Here is a 24,507-nt window from a genome sequence, read left to right on the forward strand (position 1 = left end):
AAAATAGGGATAATGATGTACCAACCTCATTGGGTTGTCGTGTTATGTGACATGATGCAGGCAAAATGCATAGCAGAGTTTATTTATTATCTACTCAGTAAATATACCACAGTGACTAACATTACTACACTGCTCTCGTATGGAGCCATGTGTGCCTCTAGATCCATTCTGTAATCTCTTTACAGTGACATTATCTATGCCATTCCCTTGGCTGAGTGGTCTATATGCTAATTCTGGCAAATTTTTTCCAATTATGCTTCCTTTACCTACACCTGGATTTTCTCTGTGATTCCATCCTTGGGTTGAAACAATCCTATATAGAAGAATGAAAACCTTTTCACTGATTGTGTGTAATCTATTTCAGATAAAGTATTCTCTTCCTTCTTTGCCATCATCTTAAAGCTCACATTACCAAATACAGTAATATTTTGCCTTGGAGATGAAACTTGTCAGCTTGGCTAAAATTTTCAAGTAACTATCCCAGCTTCAGAAACAGTTGTTTCACTTAAGGTCTGAGGTATTATTTTAGAGCACTGCACACCTTAATTTGTACATTAATCACCTGGAGACCCTCAGAGTGCAGATCCTCAGTCAGTGGAGCTGAGACTGGAGACAGATTTTACAGAACCAGCCAGCCCCCAGTAACACTGATATTGTCCTGCTGAATGAGGGCCACACTTGGAGTAGCAAGACTCTAGAGTTCTGTAAAAATATTCATCAGCCACCTATTAGGTTGCATTTCATTTAATTCATGCCAGGTGATAAACTTACTCTGTGGTAAAGCCAGAGAAAGAAAAATGAAAGCCATTCAATAAAGGACAGAAGAATTTAATAGGTCTCTCAGAGCCAGAATAAGAAAAGTCAAAGCAGAAAACAGAACTCCATTTTCAAAAGATTTACAGAGAAACAATCTCATAGTCTTTTAATGTATTACCTAAGGAAATAGGGAAGTATATCAAGAATGAAAAGGAAAAGAGAAAATGCTGCCTTTTATTAGCAGTAATTCTCAAATTCTCAAATTTAGCACACATCAGAACCACCATAAGGCTTATTAAAACATAGATTGATTATTCTGTGGTCTGGGACTGTCTGGTCATTTGCATTTCTAACAGTTTCCCAAATGCCACCTCTTCTGCTGGGCAAGGCACCTTGCTTTGAGAACTCTGTATTAAGGAGTGGGAAAAATTGCTGGCAGACACCAAGAAGTCAGGATACTCTGTTTCAGTCTCTATGCAGAGAAACCCTGTAATAGGAGGAAAGAAAATGAGGCAAAATAAGAGACACAGTTAAAATCCATTCCAGGCCCTGACAACTTGAACTACAAACACTTAAGAACATGTCCAGAGTAATTTCAGTATCATCAGGTGTCATTTTAAAGATTTTTTTTGAAGGGTAAATGATTTGACAAAGCAGGAATGGAACAACGTGGTTTCTTTTTCTAAATGGAAAAAGAAATGACCCTGAAAAACCCTGGGCTTCCAAGTTTAACTTTGCTACATAGGAAGTTAGGGGGAAAAGATAGAGGAAATAATCACAAAATCTATTGTCAAGTACCTTGAAAAGAACAGGGCATTGACTAATAACAAGGATAGCTTTCCAAAGAAAACGTTCTTTCAAATGGCTTTAGATTTGGAAAGGATCTTAGGATCACATGACCTGAGCAGCTTATTTTTGCGATAAGAAAGCTGACATATAAAGAGATGTTTTTGTGCCCAAGGTCATGCAGCTAGTTAGCAGCAGATAAAGGAGAGGATCCTGGTCTCCTGGGGTGTTCCTGAAACGGCTATGTGTTCTGCTGCCTTTAACTGGTAGGTGCAGCCACACCTGATTCCTGAGCTGGGCTGATGAGAGGAGGCCACATATTGGGACCTCCAGTGGGAACTTGTGCATCATGGCCAAATTGATCAATGGAGTCAAATTCTAAATCCTGTTCCCAAGCTTTGTCCTGTATGCAGAGTATTCCAGTCATATGGGACAGACGTGGCTGAGAGGCAGAGAAGCACTACATATAACCTCCATGACTTTAAAAAGGCTGCTCATTTTGTCCATAATAGTGACTCATCAATACCCTGAGAGAGAATAATCTAAAGTACACACTCATCCAGCCAGCAATAGTAAGTGGCTATTGCTAAGGAGGCATTGCAGTGGGCACTGTGGAGCGTCAAAGGAGAAAAGGTCTCCTTATCCCCAAATACTTAGGTCAGCAGCTACATCGTCAGAGGTACCTCATCTCCATACTCACGGATTTGGGCGTCTGGAACAGTCTTAGGCACACAGTGGACAACTCCAGGGAAGTTAGACCTCTTCAAGTCTAAAGCCTCTAGGTTACGGGTGAGGAAATGACAGTGCAGAGAGGTGAAGCAGTTTGCATAAGATAATAGCTCTTTGGGGAAGAGTTTAGACTAATCTCTAATGTTCTGGCTCCTGATTTAGAATTCTTTCTCCTTTACTGCACTGCCATCAAGACAGATCATCTTAATATAAATTAAAGGCCTTCTTATTATTGTCAAACCGAGGGATGGAGAAAAGGTTATGGAATATGTATCTAGGTCATTCTGTTCTATGATTTAAAAGGATTCTCTAGAGAGAGCAGTTTCTCAACTTTAGCTGTACCTTAGAATCACCTGGGGAGTCTAAAACAATACCACCTTCCACCCCAGTGATTTGTATTCAATTAGTCTGGGGTGCAGTCTGAGTATTGGGTGCTTTAAAAGATTCCAGATGATTCTAATACGTGGTCAAAGTTGAGACAATCATGCCTGTAAAAGAATTTCCTTGAGCTCAGTTTTATATAAGAGAGGCAGAAAGCTTCAGAGATGCTGGCGACATGGCTTCTTACGAAGAGAACACAGATTCTGACAAAGTAACAAAATCCAGAATCTCCTTGAAAGGGAATTCCAGGCAAGTGGAATGGCCAGCAGACCTAGGGTCCTCCATTTTCTTACCCCGAGTTTTGCCTCCCCCAGACTCTCCATTTTGATTACTACTACCACCACTATTAGGAGTTCAGATCCAGCTGTAGCCCAAAGCCATTTTCGTTGGTTCCCTTTTGTGTGGCTGATAGAGGTTCTAACTTCCTAAAGTCATTAGTAGTATCATAGAGAATAAGAGGATAGATGCACAAACAGTGTGTGGGATATAAATATTCTGGCTTCCAAAGTAGTGCTGAGCCTCTACCCGAGCTGGCTTGCTCCCTGAGATTTACAGACACCTTGCCATTCTCGGTGCGAGTCCAGGAAAGAAACCTCTTCACCAAAAGAACCCCCTTTTGTGCTTCATTTCCTTCCCAATTGAGATGGGGCCTTACACAGCTCTCTAGTAGAGCTTTCTCTGGTGGCAGAAATGCCCTGTGTGTGCCCCATCCAAGGCAGCTGTCACTAACTGACCCCACAGGAGGCTGCTGAACACTTCAAATATGGCTGGTGCAGCTGATGAACTGAATTCTTACTATATTTCATTTTAATTAGTTTACCTTTAAATATTCTTGTGGCTAGTGACCAACATGTTGGATGGCATAACACAAGGATGCCATCTAACAAATTCCATTATGCAATGCCCTATAAGATTGCTCATGTAAAAATAAGTCCACAGTGGACTACAGGGAAGATGGCGGCGTGAGTAGAGCAGCGGAAATCTCCTCCCAAAACCACATATATCCATGAAAATACAACAAAGACAACATTTCCTAGAATAAAGACCAGAGGACACAGGACAATACCCAGACCACATCCGCACCTGAGAGAACCCAGCGCCTCACGAAGCGGGTAAGATACAAGCCCCGGCGGGCAGGAGCCGAGTGCCCATCCACCCAAATCCCAGCGGGAGAAGAATAGGCAGAGTGGGAGGGAGACGGAGCCCAGGACTGCTGAACACCCAGCCCCAGCCATCCGAGCCAGAGTGCAGACACAGTACGTGCCCAGGGGGCCCTGGATGCTAGGGAAACAGGGCAGCAAGAACAGTGACCGGGCACCGGAGGCAGGGCGCTGGAGGACATAAGAAAAGCGCGCGACCAATTTTTTTTTTTTTCTTTTTGCTGCTTTGTTTTGGCGAGCGCTTTTTGGAAGTCTTAAAGGGATAGGGACCACAATACTAGGGAAACAGGGCAGCAAGACCAGTGAGCAGAGACCTGAGGACGGCGCCGGAGAATAAAGAAAAACGAGCGGCCACCTTTTTTTTTAATTAAAAAAAATTTTTTTTTTTTTTTATTTAAAAATTTTTTTCTTTTTTTTTTCTTTTTTTGGTGGTCATTGTTTTGTTTTGGCAGGTGCTTTTTGGAAGTCTTAAAGGGGCAGGGCGGGACACTTAATCCAGAGGTAGGGAATCCGGGGATCTCTGGGCACCCTAACCCCTGGGCTGCAGGGAGTGGGGAGGCCCCTTACGGAGATAAATAGCCTCCCAGCCGCTCCCGCTCCAACGCGACTCCACCACTTTGGAGTAGCTGCCCGAGCCAGGCCACGCCCACAGCAACAGCGGAGATTAACTCCATAGCAGCCGGGCAGGAAGCAGAAGCCCTGTCGGCTCGCAGCTGCACAGCACAAGCCACTAGAGGTCGCTGTTCTCCCAGGAGAGGAGGGACACAAACCAACAAGAAAGGAAGTTCTTCCAGCCGTCACTCGTCCCACCTCTGCAAACTATTCCTATCACCATGAAAAGGCAAAGCTGCAGGCAGACAAAGATCACAGAGACAACACCAGAGAAGGAGACAGACCTAACCAGTCTTCCTGACAAAGAATTCAAAATAAGAATCATAAACATGCTGACAGAGATGCAGAGAAATACGCAAGAGAAATGGGATGAAGTCCGGAGGGAGATCACAGATGCCAGAAAGGAGATCGCAGAAATGAAACAAACTCTGGAGGGGTTTATAAGCAGAATGGATAGGATGCAAGAGGCCATTGATAGAATTGAAATAAGAGAACAGGAACGCATAGAAGCTGACATAGAGAGAGACAAAAGGATCTCCAGGAATGAAACAATATTAAGAGAACTGTGTGACCAATCCAAAAGGAACAATATCCGTATTATAGGGGTCCCAGAAGAAGAAGAGAGAGGAAAAGAGATGGAAAGTATCTTAGAAGAAATAATTGCTGAAAACTTCCCCACACTGGGGGAGGAAAAAATCGAACAAACCATGAAATACACAGAACCACCAACAGAAAGGATCCAAGGAGGACAACACCAAGACACATAATAATTAAAATGGCAAAGATCAAGGACAAGGAAAGAGTTTTAAAGGCAGCTAGAGAGAAAAAGGTCACCTATAAAGGAAAACCCATCAGGCTAACATCAGATATCTCAACAGAAACCCTACAGGCCAGAAGAGAATGGCATGATATATTTAATAAAATGAAACAGTAGGGCCTTGAACCAAGGATACTGTATCCAGCACGACTATCATTCAAATATGACGGTGGGATTAAACAATTCCCAGACAAACAAAAGCTGAGGGAATTTGCTTTCCACAAACCACCTCTACAGAACATCTTACAGGGACTGCTCTAGATGGGAGCACTCCTAGAAAGAGCACAGCATAAAACACCCAACATATGAAGAATCGAGGAGGAGGAATAAGAAGGGAGAGAAGAAAAGAATCTCCAGACAGTGTATATAACAGCTCAATAAGCGAGCTAAGTTAGGCAGTAAGATACTAAAGAGGCTAACCTTGAACCTTTGGTAACCACGAATTTAAAGCCTGCAATGGCAATAAGTACCTATCTTTCAATAGTCACCCTAAATGTTAATGTGCTGAATGCACCAATCAAAAGACACAGAGTAATAGAATGGATAAAAAAGCAAGACCCATCTATATGCTGCTTACAAGAAACTCACCTCAAACCCAAAGACCTGTACAGACTAAAAGTCAAGGGATGGAAAAACATATTTCAAGAAAACAACAGCGAGAAGAAAGCAGGAGTTGCAGTACTAATATCAGACAAAATAGACTTCAAAACAAAGAAAGTAACAAGAGATAAAGAAGGACACTACATAATGGTAAAGGACTCAGTCAAACAAGAGGATATAACCATTCTAAATATATATGCACCCAACACAGGAGCACCAGCATATGTGAAAAAATACTAACAGAACTAAAGGGGGATATAGACTGCAATGCATTCATTCTAGGAGACTTCAACACACCACTCACCCCAAAGGATAGATCCACTGGGCAGAAAATAAGTAAGGACACGGAAGCACTGAACAACACAGTAGAGCAGATGGACCTAATAGACATCTATAGAACTCTACATCCAAAAGCAACAGGATACACATTCTTCTCAAGTGCACATGGAACATTCTCCAGAATAGACCACATACTAGGCCACAAAAAGAGCCTCAGAAAATTCCAAAAGATTGAAATCCTACCAACCAACTTTTCAGACCACAAAGGCATAGAACTAGAAATAAACTGTACAAAGAAAGCAAAGAGGCTCACAAACACATGGAGGCTTAACGACACGCTCCTAAATAATCAATGGATCAATGACCAAATCAAAATGGAGATCCAGCAATATATGGAAAAAAATGACAACAACAACACTAAGCCCCAACATCTGTGGGACACAGCAAAAGCAGTCTTAAGAGGAAAGTATATAGCAATCCAAGCATATTTAAAAAAGGAAGAGCAATCTCAAATGAATGGTCTAATGTCACAATTATCGAAATTGGAAAAAGAAGAACAGATGAGGCCAAAGGTCAGCAGAAGGAGGGACATAATAAAGATCAGAGAAGAAATAAATAAAATTGAGAAGAATAAAGCAATAGCAAAAATCAATGAAACCAAGAGCTGGTTCTTCGAGAAAATGAACAAAATAGATAAGCCTCTAGCAAGACTTATTAAGAAGAAAAGAGAGTCAACACAAATCAAGAGTATCAGAAACGAGAAAGGAAAAATCACAAAGGATCCCACAGAAATACAAAGAATTATTAGAGAATACTATGAAAACCTATATGCTAACAAGCTGGGAAACCAAGGAGAAATGGACAACTTCCTAGAAAAATACAACCATCCAAGACTGACCCAGAAAGAAACAGAAAATCTAAACAGAACAATTACCAGCAACGAAATTGAAGCGGTAATCAAAAAACTACCAAAGAACAAAACCCCCGGGCCAGATGGATTTACCTCGGAATTTTATCAGACATACAGGGAAGACATAATACCCATTCTCCTTAAAGTTTTCCAAAAAATAGAGGAGGAGGGGGTTCTCCCAAACTCATTCTATGAAGCTAACATCACCCTAATACCAAAACCAGGCAAAGACCCCACCAAAAAAGAAAACTACAGACCAATATCCCTGATGAACGTAGATGCAAAAATACTCAACAAAATATTAGCAAATCGAATTCAAAAATATATCAAAAGGATCATACACCATGAACAAGTGGGATTCATCCCAGGGATGCAAGGATGGTACAACATTCGAAAGTCCATCAACATCATCCACTACATCAACAAAAAGAAAGACAAAAACCACATAATCATCTCCATAGATGCTGAAAAAGCATTTGACAAAGTTCAACATCCATTCATGTTAAAAACTCTCAGCAAAATGGGAATAGAGGGCAAATACCTCAACATAATAAAGGCCATCTATGATAAACCCACAGCCAACATTATATTGAACAGCGAGAAGCTGAAAGCATTTCCTCTGAGATCGGGAACTAGACAGGGATGCCCACTCTCTCCACTGTTATTTAACATAGTACTGGAGGTCCTAGCCACGGCAATCAGAAAAAACAAAGAAATACAAGGAATCCAGATTGCTAAAGAAGAAGTTAAACTGTCACTATGTGCAGATGACATGATACTGTACATAAAAAATCCTAAAGACTCCACCCCAAAACTACTAGAACTGTTATCGGAATACAGCAAAGTTGCAGGATACAAAATCAACACACAGAAATCTGTGGCTTTCCTATACACTCACAATGAACCAACAGAAAGAGAAATCAGGAAAACAACTCCATTCATAATTGCATAAAAAAAAATACCTAGGAATAAACCTAACCAAAGAAGTGAAAGACTTATACTCTGAAAACTACAAGTCACTCTTAAGAGAAATTAAAGGGGACATTAACAGATGGAAACTCATCCCATGCTCGTGGCTAGGAAGAATTAATATCATCAAAATGGCCATCCTGCCAAAGCAATATACAGACTTGATGCAATCCCTATGAAACTACCAGCAACATTCTTCAATGAACTGGAACAAATAATTCAAAAATTCATATGGAAACACCAAAGACCCCGAATAGCCAAAGCAATCCTGAGAAAGAAGAATAAAGTAGGGAGGATCTCACTCCCCAACTTCAAGCTCTACTATAAAGCCATAGTAATCAAGACAATTTGGTACTGACACAAGAGCAGAGCCACAGACCAATGGAACAGACTAGAGAATCCAGACATTAACCCAGACATATATGATCAATTAATATTTGATAAAGGAGTCATGGACATACAATGGTGAAATGACAGTCTCTTCAACAGATGGTGCTGGCAAAACTGGACAGCTACATGTAGGAGAATGAAACTGGACCATTGTCTAACCCCATATACAAAAGTAAACTCAAAATGGATCAAAGACCTGAATGTAAGTCATGAAACCATTAAACTCTTGGAAGAAAACATAGGCAAAAGCCTCTTAGACATAAACATGAGTGACCTCTTCTTGAACATATCTCCCCGGGCAAGGAAAACAACAGCAAAAATGAGTAAGTGGGACTATATTAAGCTGAAAAGCTTCTGTACAGCAAAAGACACCATCAATAGAACAAAAAGGATCCCTACAATATGGGAGAATATATTTGAAAATGACAGATCCGATAAAGCTTGACGTCCAGAATATATAAAGAGCTCACATGCCTCAACAAACAAAAAACAAATAACCCAATTAAAAAATGGGCAGAGGAACTGAACAGACAGTTCTCCAAAAAAGAAATACAGATGGCCAACAGACACATGAAAAGATGCTCCACATCGCTAATTATCAGAGAAATGCAAATTAAAACTACAATGAGGTATCACCTCACACCAGTAAGGATGGCTGCCATCCAAAAGACAAACAACAACAAATGTTGGCAAGGCTGTGGAGAAAGGGGAACCCTCCTACACTGCTGGTGGGAATGTAAGTTAGTTCAACCATTGTGGAAAGCAGTATGGAGGTACATCAAAATGCTCAAAACAGACCTACCATTTGACCCAGGAATTGCACTCCTAGGAATTTACCCTAAGAATGCAGCAGTCAAGTATGAGAAAGATCAGTGCACCCCTATGTTTATCGCAGCACTATTTACAATAGCCAAGAATTGGAAGCAACCTAAATGTCCATCGATAGATGAATGGATAAAGAAGAAGTGGTACATATACACAATGGAATACTACTCAGCCATAAGAAAAGGGCAAATCCAACCATTTGCAGCAACATGGATGGAGCTGGAGGGTATTATGCTCAGTGAAACAAGCCAAGCAGAGAAAGAGAAATACCAAATGTTTTCACTTATCTGTGGAATATAAGAACAAAGGAAAAACTGAAGGAACAAAACAGCAGCAGAATCACAGAACTCAAGAATGGACTAACAGGTACCAAAGGGAAAGGGACTGGGGAGGATGGGTGGGTAGGAAGGGATAAGGAGTGGGGAGAAGTAGGATGGTATTAAGATTAGCATGCATGGGGGAGTAGGAGAAAAGGGAGCGCTGTACAACACAGAGAAGGCAAGTAGTGATTCTACAACATTTTGCTATGCTGATGGACAGTGACTGTAAAGGGGTTTATAGGGGGGACCTGGTATAGGGGAGAGCCTAGTAAACATAATATTCATCATGTAAGTGTAGATTAGTGATACCAAAAACAAAACAAAACAAAACAAAACAAAAAAAAAGGGCAGTTCCTGTGTGGTTACCTCCAATGAGTTCTACACAAGGGTATAAAGGGCATATAAAAGTGTAGGCAATGGGTCTGTTTGTGTTTATACAGAGGATCAAAGCCTAATTGGGCTACCCCGAAAATGAACTAAGATACGATATGAAAAAGAACTTCCAACATCAGCACTCTCTGGAAGACTCATGCCAGAAGATGATCATCAAAAAAACCCAACAAAGATCCATGCACTGCTACAGGTGTAGATGCACTCATCCCACCAGCTCCTGGACTTGCCATGGGAATGAAGAAGGAGATATCTAAGCTGGCCTGTGCATACAGTAAAACAACAAATTTGACTGGATCTATACTGTTGGAACTCAACCATGAATTAGGAGAAGTGCAAGTTGTAGTGCTCCAAAATCTTACATCTACAGACTATCTACCGTTAAAAGAGCATATGGGATGTGAACAGTCCCCAGGAATGGGTTGTTTTAATTTGTCTAATTTCTCTCAGACTGTTCAAGTTCAGTTGGACAATATCCACCATATCATAGATAAGTTTTCACAAATGCCTAAGGTGCCTAACTGGTTTTCTTGGTTTCACTGGAGATGGCTGGTGATTACAGATATGCTTTGGTTATGTAACTATACTCCTATTTTGTTAATGTGTGTGCGCAATTTAAGTAGTAGCTTAAAACCTATACATGCTGAAGTTACTCTACAAGAAGATATGTCAAAGAAATAATCAATCTTCCCATGTTTTCTGCCGCCTGCTACTTCTATAGCTTTTCTTCTTCCTTCCTAATTACAACCCTTAAATAGAATTCGTGCCTCATATCAAATTTACCGAGTATCATAATTCTTCCAAGTGGTAAAGATACCTCAAGACAAATGCTGGGCATTGAAGCCTCAGGGCATATATATGCAAAGAAATAAAAAGCTAACCATTTCAAACAATAAGGCTTCTCTCTCACTTACCAACTTTACATTTAACTGTATGGCCCCGGAAGATGACTGGTTAGCCAGAGACAGGTAAGATTCCTCAAGGGAGGAACAACCTAAGACAGGCACAGTCACAAGGGGGTAATCAGGTGAGAAATTGGGGATCAACAGAGGTGAAGCTTAGAACCTCACCCCCCCTGTTCTGAGAGAAATCTTCTGCATACGTGGATGTTTTATTGCCCTTGTCTAGCTTGGATTAACACATAGTCTACAGGCACACACCTGATCATCTACATTTGCTCTCTTACAACACTAAACTATGTTTTCTACCTTTATCTTGTATCTACCTACCACTTCAACATTTTATTAAAAATAATAATAATAAAGAGAAATGTGGTATCCACATATAAATCAAGTATAAAAACTAAATGAGTATTCATATTTGAACTGACTGTTTATAGTTCATAATGCATGAGCAAAACCGAAAGTTTCTGTGATGAGTGCCCTTGTACTGTTCACTATGCAACTTATTCATTATGTAAGAATTTGTTCTCCATGTAAGAACTTGTTTGTTATGCCTCAGAAGATTGGAGACTGACGAAAATTAGGCTTGGGGTGGATTAATGATTGTGCATTGAGCATTGACTCCCTTATACAGAATTTTATTGTTGTTAACAACCATTTGATCAATAAATATGAGAGATGCCCTCACAAAAAAGAAAAAAAAAAGTACAGACTTCCAATGGTAAAATAAATAAGTAACCGGGATGTAATGTATAGCATAAGGAATATAGTCAAGATATTGTAACAGCTTGGTAAGGTGATAGCTGGTACCTAGAATTATCATGTATATAAATGTTTTATCACTGTGTTGTACACCTGAAACTAATGTAATGTAATACTGTGCGTCATCTACCCTTCAATAAAAAATAATTATCTACAAAAAAAAAATGGGAAAATGAAATAAACAAGAAAATATTCACTGAAATAAAAGAATCATTAAAACAGAAAAAAAACAAAAATAAGTCCACATTACTGAACTGAAACAAAATAGTGCCCTTTTGTGGAGTTGTATCAGAAAGCAGGGGCAGTGAAATACACTCTGTGACCCCAACATGTGCTAGAGGCTCTACCATCTAGCACAGCCTTGGCCCAGGTAAAGGTTAAAATGCATTTTCATCATTGACAAAAACCTCTGTCAAACCAACACTCAAATTGGACTGAGAAAAAAACTCAGGTAGAAATGTTGCAAGAACCATCTTTTTTCAACAGTTTCCAGGTCTTTCTTTCTTATTTCTTTTGTAACAAATTACTCTGCCCATCACATTCCTGTTATTTCAGCACTTTCTGGTTCCATAAATACTAGAAGTAGACAGTTGGATCCCCAAAACCAAACAAAGCAAAACACCAAGGTTTTGTTTTTAGTAACTTAACCTTTTGAACCTCCTGGAGTGTTCATTCAAATGGGTAACAAGCACTGGGGTTAAATCCTCAGATATTCTGAAAGACAAAGCAAGCAGCATTTAATTCAGAGAGTTAATAAGTAAAGGATTAGTTAAAATCTGCTATTAACATCTGAGCTCATTAACCCCATAACAGTTGGCTTGGTGTGAATTGGACTGTCCCCACTACTTCATTTCCCACCCTCTGCTCCCTCATCCCTCAGTCTGGACCCCAGGGCACAGTCACACATGGTGAAAGCATGGTCTCTGGACTCAGACCCCCTGCAGCTGAAAACTCACGTCACCAGTAAATGTTTGATGTTAGGCAGGATATTAATCTTCTGGCTGCATTTTCCTCACATACTAAATGAAGATAATAATAATCTCATCCATACGGTTCTTGGAGAAATAGATGAGTTAATGCTTAGAAAATGTGTAGAAAAATGCCTAGTACATACTCATTTCTTAATGCATTTAAGCTATAACTACTACTAACGTTAAATTTGTACTCAGGTCTGATTTCAAGACCCTCCTCTGTGACCTAGTAGTTACGTAACTTTGGTCTATTTATTGCCCTTCTCTGAACTTTCGTTCATATCCATTGAAATACGAGAAGACAATCATCATTCTCAGAGGGCTGCAGTAGAGATCGAAGGGGAAAGTATGAAAGTGACTTTAGATGAGAAGTTGATGGAAATTCCCAGAGGTAAAGGGTAGTGCTCCTCACATCTGCAGGGAGATGGCAGCTCCACTTTCTAAGAGCTTCAGGTCCATACTCTGGCTCTCGGCTTTGCAGACTCAGAATCTAGGTGGTCAGCTCAGGAGAGTTGATCCATTACAGACTGCAGTCAAGCTCACAGGACTGAAGAATGCAGGCAGAATGACAGTTTTCTCATTTGTCATTGGAAATATGACCACCATCTCAGACACATGAGGTTGTCTCAGAACATTCTCACTTTGTATTCACACTACAAATAAAGCCAGATCAGAATGAGAGCTGCTTGAAGATCATGTACCCAAGACAAAGGGATTTTATGGGAGCAGGAGGGGATCCCAGGTGTGTTCCTGTGCAACAGGATGCCAAGCAGGGGATCAGAGCAGTTCCTTGCTGGAGCCTGAACACTCTTTCTCTAGTTCATTGCCCAAATCTTGCCTCCAAGACTCCCTCCTCTGTGTTTCTAGAACCCTGTACTAATCACTGACCAGCATATTGCTTCCATAGATACACAAATGCCTGATGGTAGTTTTCTGATCCTGCTGACCAGGAAGGCATTTTGTCCCTTTCCACTATCTCCACTCTCATCCATTAGATGTTGATGTCATTGTGTGATGCTCACGGGGTAAACTTTTATCCCTCATCTCTCAGGGAGGGACTGCTACCCAAGTTCATATGACAAAAGGCTGAACAAATGTATTAGTGTTTTTATATAACTAGTGTCTTAAGGTTACAGTTCTCTAATGAAAGAGTTTGAAACCATTTTGCCCCTGGGTTGTGTTTGTTTATTTTCTTTGCATGCTGGACATCTTCTCTTTGATCCTCTAGTTTCACTTCCTGCTCCTCTCCACCCTCCTTCCTGCCTCAGAAGACTTACGTATATGGATTGCATCCGTGGAACCCCCTCCTCTTGACTTCCAATTGAGTTTAACCAGGGAAGAGCTTTGGCAGAAGATGAGAACAAGGGAAGAGAGTACCCTGGTATTATTTATTCACCTTGGCTCCCTTTCTGAGATATTACCTTGGGCTATTTCTGTTGCTCAAGCAAATGTCACTGTTCTTCTCTAAAAGGTCTCTTCTGTAAGTCTTGAAAATTCAGAACATGAATCTCTCCCCTCATCTCCTCAGCCTTAGTCATGGGAGCTACTCCACTACTGACCCCAGGTTACAGCAATGTTCCTTGTGCTTCCCCACATTTTCATAAAGAGTCTCTTTGTAAATAAACCTCCTTTGAAATTCCCTAATTTTAGTGAGCCATCTGTTTCTTGTTGGTGTCCTGAATGATACACTTTGTCTTGGTTTTTAGTGTTGGATTTTCCATGTAGATGTATGGAATGTTAACACTTTAAGTGGTGAGTGAATGACTTAATGGCAGAAATACTTCAGTGGCATGGGAGTCATGGACTCCGGGTTCCCTGGTTCAGACCCTGATAGCATCACTCACCACCCAGCAGCCCCACCCACAGCCCCATGTCTTCCCACAGGCCTCAAGCTGCAGCTGCATGGGGAATGAGTGACAGGGATGGAAATGCAGGGGAATTAGTGCACACAGCTCCTCAGCATTTAGGAAAAAACCAGTTGGGAACATGAACAGCAGCAAAAGGAGAATTCACAACAAGCGCATTTTTATAAATTATAGCCTCATAATTTTTTAGGAAGTTCATTATGGACCCCTAACCCTTCATTGTCAAGAAACAAGCCCATCCCTATCAAACCACTGAGATGTTTCGGAGAACCTGGCCAGGGGCTCAGATCTTCATTCCAGTCCAGTGACTTTCAGGAGAAGGAGAAGTTTCAGGAGTAAGAATTCCATTTAAGACATTTCATTTGCTTAATGCACAGACTGTATCAGTTTGTTTCCAACTTAAGTTCCATTAGAGCTCATCAAAAAAGTATGGAAATAAAAAGATTTTTTACATATGCACATACATATACACAGATGTGTGAATATCCTTATGTTCTTATATGTGTATATACATATACGTGTGTATATTTCCTTTTTATAGACTTATACTTGGCTCTCATTAATGTAGCTCATTCTAACCCTGGGCATGTGCTTCTTTCTCTTCACAGCTCGTTTAGCATTAACATGTTGGGAATTGTGACAGGCTCTTTTAAACTATGAGGAGAGAGCTAGGTACTCAATAGAAAAATACCCTATCAAACCACATTTTTCCTGATGTGAGTTAACTCACAGAAAGGTAGAAAGAGTCATTTCTTAATTTTTTCTTTCTGAAGGTAAAAAAGTAACAAAAGTTAATTCCAGAATATTGAAATTCAGGCAAAATAGGGATTATTGGGTTCACCAAAGCCTTGTCATATATACTTTGACATTTTATTCATGTTCTCTATGGAGTGATGTTTATAAATTTTAAGTTTCATTTTCTCACTTAAGAATATCAAACACAAATGTTTTCCATGTTTATATAGTTTCCTTATTTGGACAAAACCAAATTTGAAAGGCCAGATCGAGTCCACAAAGGAATATTTTACTTCAAAACCCAGGACCCTAGCTAAGCCCAAACAAGACACCTGGGGACCTAAACCCCAGGAGTCAAGGAGTGAGATGTCTTCTTGGTGATCTGCCAGACACAGTGCCACCCCAGCATGCAGAAGGTGGTCAGCTCTTGATAGTGCAGCAGAAAAGGTGGCACTTAAGATAAAAAGCCAGGAAGGGTATTTGCTGGAAGGACAGGGGAGGCTCCAGGAGCTGAAGGAGCGGCTGGGAAGTTGGCAGCTCTGGCAGCTTGGGAGGTCCATGGGGCAGGAAATGTAAGAAGTGCCTCTCAGCAGAAATGGTCTGTCTAGGAAACCGGCAGGAAATTCCAATTGTCCAGACCCAGGCCACTTGCATGCATGAAGCTTGGCCTCCAGGGATGTGGGGATTCTCCCACCTTCTCTCTGCTTTCTATAGTGGGAGGCAGAACACCACATCTCACCAAAAGGGCACATCATCAGGGCTTCCCTGATTATTCAGGGTGGCTGGGTGCAGCCTAATATTAACAGAAACAACTGTCCACCCTGCTTCCTAAGGGGACAGCCCCAGAGTCAGTATTCCCCACCCAAGGCATGTGGTCAAGGAAACCTTGTGATAATGTATTCTTTGAGTGAGAATTCCCAGCCCCCTAATTTGCAAAACTAGAAGGGGAGTATGGGTAGATTTCCAACTGAAGTGGGAGATAGTGGGCTTTTAAGTGAGGGGACATGGTGAGTTTGCTTGCCATGCTATGCCTCAGCCATGTCACCATAAGCAAGCCATTTCACCAGGATGGTCCCAGTTTCCTTCTCTGTCAATGCAGCTGACAACTGCTGGCCACCTCTGGGTTGGTGTGAGGATTAAAGAGGTAACGGCCAACTGTCCAGGGCACAGACTGTAGTCTAATTACTGGAGCTCTTTTCATTAACATGAGTCTCTGAAGTGGAGTGTACATGGAGTTCAGAATCCCCTAAAGTAGGCTGTCATCAGATCACATGACCACTCCCCTAGACTCATCAGTCAAAAAAAATATCACCGTGTGCAAACATGGTCACTCACGTCACCCATTAACATTAGATGCAGCTAATCTCCTGTCACCTTGCTGTGTTACCATAATCACTCCCAGACAGGGTACTTGTGTCTCCCAGCAGCTATGCCAGAATGGGTCTCCGTGCTTCAGTATATTTTTGTACATGTTTGACTGAACTTATTTGAAACCTAAATTTAATATGTAATCAGTTTATATAACAGAATTGTTTACTAACCCCTCAATGCTGGAGAAGTTCTTACCCTGGGCTGAATATGATTATTCAGCAGTAATGGTTTGAGATGTGAGCAGTATTGGTTTGAGCTTTGGGGAGACCACTGTAAGATAACCTCATTGTTTCTGCTATTACAGAGAGTATGTGCAGGGAGTTAAGCTCAAGCATCTGGCTGAATGAGATGCATCACTCATTCACACAGTACCAGAAGAGGGAAAAAATTAAAAAAAAAAAACACCGAACAGTAGGCGTGTCCAGTGAACTAGTCGATGAAGGGTAGAGGCCACCAAAAGCCAAGATGTAGCTTTATAACAATACCTTGGGCTTTTATCAATGATTCCAGCATGACTCCCAGCAGCTTCTTCCTATTGATAAATGTGGCATCTTGGTTCATGAAAAGAAAATTAAACCTGATCTTTATGTACATTTTTCCAACTTCCCTCCAGGAGCAGAGCTGCTGGGCTGGGATCTCAAGGATCTGGGCTGAGTATATAGATGGCTTTAGAAGGAGCATTGGGACTGATCCAGAGACAGCATCCAGGACAAAGCCACCACTGAAAGCCAGCTGACCAGTCCAGCGGAAGCATCAGCAGATGCTAACTGCAGGTACAGGTGTGAAGCAATAGGACACAAAGTTGACCCAAAGCGTGAGTGAAGGGTATCATGATGGGGACAGGAGATGGCACCTAGAAGGGCACCTGAGCCTCTGGAGCACAGTGAGGTTTTATGGAGCGCTTAGCTTGGGGCTACCTCAGAGACAGAAAGTATTCCTTTATGAAGCAATGTTTCTCTGCCTGGAAATTTGTCCTTCTCTCAGCTAGACTTGGACATCTTACCTACTTAGAAAGCCAAGTAAAACAAAGGCACAAAGGGAAGTCCAATGATGTTATGAAATTGTATGCATAGTTCAGGTGACATCTGGAAAGTAAGGGCAACATGAGGTCAGACCCTGAGCAGGGCAGGCCCACCTGCAACACAGTGGTCTTGAAGCATTATAAAGAGGTAACCCTTAAAAATCCAGAGATCCCCCTATGTTTATTGCAACACTATTTACAATAGCCAAGAAATGGAAGCAACCTAAGTGTCCGTCAGTAGATGAATGGATAAAGAAGATGTGGTACATATACTCAATGGAATACTATTCAGCCATAAGAAGAAACCAAATCCTACCGTTTGCAACAACATGGATGGAGCTAGAGGGTATTATGCTCAGTGAAATAAGCCAGGCGGAGAAAGACAAGTACCAAATGATTTCACTCATCTGTGGAGTATAAGAACAAAGCAAAAACTGAAGGAACAAAATAGCAGCAGACTCACAGAACCCAAGAATGGACTAACAGTTACCAAAGGGAAAGGCACTGGGGAGGATGGGTGGGAAGGGAGGGATAAGGCGGGGAAGAGAAAGTGGGCATTATGATTAGCATGTATAATGTGGGGTGGGGAGCATGGGGAGGGCGGTAGAACACAGAGAAGACAAGTAATAATTCTATAGCATCTTACTATGCTGATGGGCAGTCACTGTGATGAGATATGTGGTGGGGACTTGGTAATGGGGGGAATCTAGTAACCACAATGTTGCTCATGTGATTGTATATTAATGATACCAAAATAAAAATAAAATAAACTATCTAAACAAGAACAAAGAAAACCAAGTTGGTGTTAAAATAATCCTGAAACTTTTCTCCCCCAAAAGATGTGAAACTTTTAAATAAAACATACATTCATTTAAAAAGAAAATGCTGAGATTCTTCAGTAGCGAGAGAGATATAAATCTATAAGTATCTATGTTTTATCAGTTGGGCTTTCCTCCCCTCCATGTACCACAGTGGTGAATCACTGTAACCATGAGGCACTCACTGAGGGGAAGACCCCTTATCCGGCAGGGACTTTGGAGCACAGAAATGGGTGAAAACACAGCTTCCATCAATTGCATCCCTGGCTTCATGGCTTTCTGAACTTTAGGCTCCAGTCACATCCCCAAATGGAGCATTCAGCCATCTGCTGACCCTGAGACATTGGTGAGCTTCATAACCAGGAACTGATTCTTTAAAAATGACCTGAACCTGCCATCTTCCATTTTCTTCTTTACAGTTTTACATTTATTTATTACACTGCACCCAATTATTTCACTTCCAACACTGATAAACAAAGGTTCCACCCATTTGAATTTTTTTTCCTCCAAAAAGATACATTTTGGGAGAGGACAAACAGTGAGAGATCATTTCAAGTTGTGCTTCCTAAAGGATAAGATCTGAATACATCTGAGCTCAGGATGCTGGCTTCAGTTCTGAAAGCCAGTCGGCTGGGTTTGTGTCCATCTCCCCCATGCGCTGGCTGCTAGAACTTCTTCCAAGTTACTAAATCTCTCAAAGCCTCAGTGTCTGTTTCTGTAATATATCATATTATAATATAAAACACAATAATGACAGCATCAACTGATGAGGTCTTTGGAAAGATTAAAGGTGTTCATCTTTGTCAACACTCACAATGGAGCATGGCACAGACGAAGTGCTGGCCAGGGATTGGTGCTGGTGATTCTACTCTGCTTCAATACTAGGATTTTCCTGTGTTCCAGAAGTTCTGAGTTACAAAACCAAACAAGCATAGAATAAAGGGAATGTCTTCCCTAACTGTGGGAAGGCCCTCATGGTGCATAGTCAGTTTGAAAACTTGTCCTGTCACTGGACCCATGCATGCCAGAGACTTTACAACAAATACTGATAGTGCTTAGGGCTCTGAGCAGTGACTACTAAACGACCCTCTCAATTTCCTAGGGATGTTGCCAAGTATCAACGCCTCCCCCTCACTTATGTGCTGACATTTTTCCTTGAGAAGTCCTGAGTCCTCTCCCAGAAGAGACCAGCAAGAAACCACCAAGGATTCTTTGAAGAACCCATGTTTACTAACACACCTTCATCTTCAGTTCAGAATGTTTTTAATCTTGTGAATCAGTAACCAACCAAGGTGATTGCTGCTGATTTTAAATACTTCATGTTGTTTTTAATGGGTTTTGCAGAGCTGGGATCTGATGAGCATACATGTAATAAAAACACATCCTCCTATCATTTTTTTTTTCTTCAACACATTTTCCTTGTATGATTTGCAAAAAGACAGATACTTGTAGAGTAAGTTCTTTTGCTGTTTATATTTCTCCTGGCAGAGTTCCAAAGAGCATTTAGCAATGTATTAATCAGCCAGAATGTGAGCTCAGCAGACCACTGCATTTTCCTACTGCACCTGAGAACTCCAGTTGAATGCTCAGCACTCTTGTTGAGCCGGAAATGTATTTTCAAGGTATATCGAATTCATTGATTGCATATTACCACCTTTGGCTTCCAGGTGGAGGTGGAGATTGCTAGTAGGACTTCCTAGCCCTGGGAACGTGGCAATCAGGGAAATTATTTTGCCCCTTTAGACATCAGGGGGGGAAATAGTGGATTCTCTCTTGCTCATATTACATCTTAGAAATGTCCACCAGAATTGCCAGTAGGTTTGTAAGATGGGGATAGCAATAAAAATGGTATTGTGTGATTAGTGATCTTCTCTTTGGTGATGAATTCTAACAAGGGTGGAAGGGGCAAGCTAGATTTGAATGAAACTTGAGTTGCTAAGATTTTTTCTTAAAGTAGACATGGAATAAAAGGCTGAAATGACTTTTGGATATTTTTGTAGAAGAAATCCAAGAACTCAATTTATCTTCCTTTATTAGATTTGATGCAGATCTAGGAAATACCATAAATTTAAACTAATCCAGCAGCTTTTCTCAATGTGAGGTGCCATGTTTTAGGTCTTCTGAGGAAAGGGCTGCTTCTTGCCTTGCCTATTTTTTTTTTAGAGACTCTTTACATGATAAGTTCAATGTGTGAGTTGCCAGCTCTCAATTACACAAAAGGAAGGGGGTGCTGATTTCAGAGGTGCTGGGAGCTGAAGCGATTGTTTGAAGGAATATAAAGTCGGCACTTCACCATGAGGGCACTTATCTAGCACACTGTTTGGTGTACCCAGCTCTGGAAGGTATAATTCTAGGAAGACTATTTACCTTTTGATAGCCTCGAGATATCAGCAAAATTAAACCTCTGAACATGAGCATTTCTTTAATTGCCTCACAGCCTCTGCTTTCACACTGTGCATGTGTATGTGTGTGTGTGTGTGTGTGTGTGTGTGTTGTTAAGGGCATTTACATGCAAACAAAACATACAGTACTGGCTTACAAACTTCTGAGCATAACATTTCCTTAATGGTATGTCTTGCATGTGAGAAAGGCTCAAATATTTGTATATTTTCTCTGACTTTGTTTTATTCTCAGAAATCTGAGGAGTTTGTTCCCAGGAGCCTATTTATAATGATCCTTCAGGTTCAGCTGTGTGTCCCCTTTGGCTTTCCTCCTGAAACAGAGAAGCATTTGCACAGAGCACACCAGGTGTTGCTTCATATTCTCAGACATACTAGAATACATTAACACAAACAGTAAATCAAAACCCAGCAGAGTTAATGATCATTGCCAGGGTATCTAGACCAAAGTCCTTATGACCATGCAGAATCTGCCTGCACTGTGGCTCCATCCTCACTGTCCTCATGACTGAACAATCTGATACTGACATGAATCAGTATTTTAACTGTTAGTTGATGTTCACATAAATTATAGACCAAAATTTATCTCATTTAGTCAGCATCATGTCATCTATTTCCTTTGGCTTGTTAGATAATGACATGCCAAAGACTGAGTTCTTAGGGGTTCATTTAGCTGGCCTGGATCCAAAGAAAACTCAGTCCTCTGGCCTGAGCCCCTATTTCATGCTTGGGAGCGAAAGCACATGACAACCGTTCATCATTCCCCATCATTTTTTTTCTCTTTTACCCCTTATTTGGAAACCAGTTGACAGAAAGAAACTGGCAAAACTCATTTGTAAAGCATTCAAGAGACTGAAGAGTGTGGGTGTAGCTTTTCTAAAGATGCCACACTGCTGAATGACCCAGAGTTTCCAGACTTTCTGTTGACCCATTTGATTGTATACACACCAGCCAAGCCACATACGTCCACAGTCCTCTCAGACAGACTGCAGTGCATGCAGTAAAAGCAAAAATATGAATTTCCTGTCACTTCTCTATTCTTTTATTGTATTCTTTCATTAAGCACTATGCAAATACTTCTACATAAAATATCATCTTTCAAACTATACTTTCTGGGTTCAGGCAGGGTAATCAAGCAAAAGGGTCTATAGATGGGGAAAACAAAATAACTCTAAGGTACCTTGGCTTACCAAGCTTACAGAAACCACAGAAGTGAATGTGCTCGATTGCCTTGAAGAGAGCCGTACAGACAGATGAATTGCATTCAAATTTCTCAGTAACTGAAAGTTTTCCCTTTCCGCCATAGGGACAGCCAGTTTTCCTCCTACAATGACAATCAAGGGTAATGAAGACCCTGTTTGCCCTTTGAACAAAATACTGGGAAAGGATTTCATCCACAGGATCTTTGGGAGACTACCTTTCTGGAATCCAGGTGCATGTCTCTGTCCAAGATAAACCCAAATGATGTTCTTGAGAAAGTTCCTGAAAGGACAGTTTCATACGTGGAGTGATAGGTGACCAGAGGAGACAGGGACTTCCCAAAAGAAAGCTCGGAAAGATTTATTTATCACAGGGGAGGTAGGTATTGCTAAAATGATTGAGTTAAAACTTTGCCCTTTAGATCACAAAGGAAGTTGGGGAGAGACACCAGAGGCAGACGGTAATTTCCCAAATGAGAAGAGAGGAAACCCTGAGCAAGAACGTAACAAATGTTCTGGCCTCACAAATCAGCCAGGGACTTGGAAGTGTTAGGAGATAACAATTTCATTGCCTGCTATGCCTAGCTCTAGATTATAAAGCAAAAAGAGGAGGAAATGAAAGCAACCCATTTAAGCTTTCATGGGTAACTATTAGCTTGAGAAAATATTTCAATGGTCTGACTGGTAGGACAAAGAATGAGAAGAGTGACAGGTCACTGGATTAGTGTGGGGTCAGTCAGTAGTGCTCCTGTGTAGCTGCTGCCTCAATTCCCCAAATTCTCTTTCTCTGTTCAAAATTCACTCCCAGGCACTCCCCTGGGAAGTTGTTAACATTTGGTTCATTTTCTGTTGCCAAAAAGAGGAAACCTACAACAGACCTGTCTGCATCAGAAATTGCTGCAGGTGATTCCTTCACACTCTTTTTCAATGTGATTCCCTTCAGTTCAAACCGTAAAGTGATTGAGCAGGCCCTTGGTGTGTGAGGTAGGACAGCGCTGGGCGGGACCAAGTCCTGACCACAGATGCTCAGAATGTGGTGGGGGCAAGAGTCAAAGAAACTGTCAAACAAACAGCTGATTAGTGTAATAATGGTGATTAGAAGTAAGAAGAGCAGAGAAAAAATGAACTCTAATTCTGCATGAAGGAAACCAGGGAAGGCTTCCCAGAGTGCACCAGAGATGTGTCTCAACACAGGTAGTGACGTGTGGGGATGGCAAGGTGAGGAATGCATTCCAAAGAAGAAAGCATCACAAAGGGGTAGTTTGATGTGGGTAGATTTTTGTCTACCTGGGGGAGCAAGAGGAAAGAAGAGACTGGACAGGAAGCAGAGTCCACACAGAGCCAGAGCGCACATGCAGACTCAGGAGCTTGCATGTATCTACAGATGGCGAGGAGCCATGAAAGGGTTGTCTGGCAGGGAAGCCGCCCACCCCGTTGGCTCTGTGTACCCATGCAGTGTGTGAGCTGGAATAAGGCAAAACTAGAGTTGAGTAGATGTAAGGTTACTGCAATATTCCAGGAGATGCAAAACTACAAATTGGCCAACCACCAAAAGTCCTTCTGTTGACTTGACTTAACAGTTTGAAGCAAGGGCTTTGCCATGTGCCAGATCCTGCTTGCCTTCATGGGCCAGTGCTGTGGTTCTCCAAACTCAGATAGCTTATGCAGGCAGGTAGATTACCTGACAATATGGAAAAAGAGTGAAAATGGGCTGCATATCTGGGCTGCAAATGATGGAAGACTGCCCCATTAAAATAGTAGCTGCCATATAGTTCCATTGGTAGCAGCCCTGGAGGTGACCAGAGGCCACAAGAGCCCTCCCTCTAAGACTGGCACTACATGACTCAGGCACATGGCTCCACATCCTGCCACAGCACTAGCCAGAGAAAAAGCTCACTTGCTTCTAGGGCAGAAAGTGCAGTATTTTGAGCACAGGCTAATTTAAATATATAATTCAACTAAAGAGCAACAATCAAACTTTTTGGAGATTTTCTCTTAAGGTGATTTTCCAAGGTTCAGAATCTCCTCACCCACCAACCTCACCACCAAAGTCAAGACCTAGAACAACATAAAAAACATTCATTTTTTCTGATTGCTTAAATACAATTGTTTTTGTCTACCAGAATTTGCTGATGCTCTGAGTCAACATTTTGAGGTACAGTTAGCCAATATGACATAAGTTAAGGCAGGTTTCAACAGTCAGTAAGTTAACAAACATTTATGGCATGCCTCCTGGGCCAGGTTGTTTTCAGTTATGGAAAATGAAGACCCAATTAAAAGTGGCTTAATCAACTATGGATTAAGTTATGTATTATCTCACATAAGAAGTCTGCAGATGTGGAGGTTCCAAGGTTAGTTAATCTGTAGCAACTCAACAATGTTGCCAACACCACAGAATATCTCTCTTCCCACTCTGCCATTATCAGGTTATTGGCTTGTGGTCTTAAGTTGGCTTCCCTCATGATGCCAAGATGGCTGCACAAATCCAGGCATCATATTGCTCTTTTCTAGAGACAAGGACAACTGTGGCAAAAGCACAG

At 41.3% G+C, this 24,507-nt stretch overlaps 1 long non-coding RNA gene across 1 annotated transcript in view; it reads right to left on the minus strand.

Annotated features, from left to right (window-relative positions):
* Positions 1-280: 280 nt before the first annotated feature.
* The window catches only part of LOC118925880 (uncharacterized), a 70,441-nt gene continuing 46,214 nt past the window's right edge, over positions 281-24,507 (minus strand). The window contains exons 2-3 of the long non-coding RNA XR_008996401.1: positions 12,237-12,302; positions 281-1,243 (exon numbers count right to left, since the gene is read on the minus strand). This is a non-coding gene — a long non-coding RNA (uncharacterized LOC118925880). The remainder of the gene's footprint in view (positions 1,244-12,236; positions 12,303-24,507) is intronic.

This window comes from Manis pentadactyla, chromosome 3, assembly GCF_030020395.1.
Source record: "Manis pentadactyla isolate mManPen7 chromosome 3, mManPen7.hap1, whole genome shotgun sequence".
NCBI lineage: Eukaryota > Metazoa > Chordata > Mammalia > Pholidota > Manidae > Manis > Manis pentadactyla.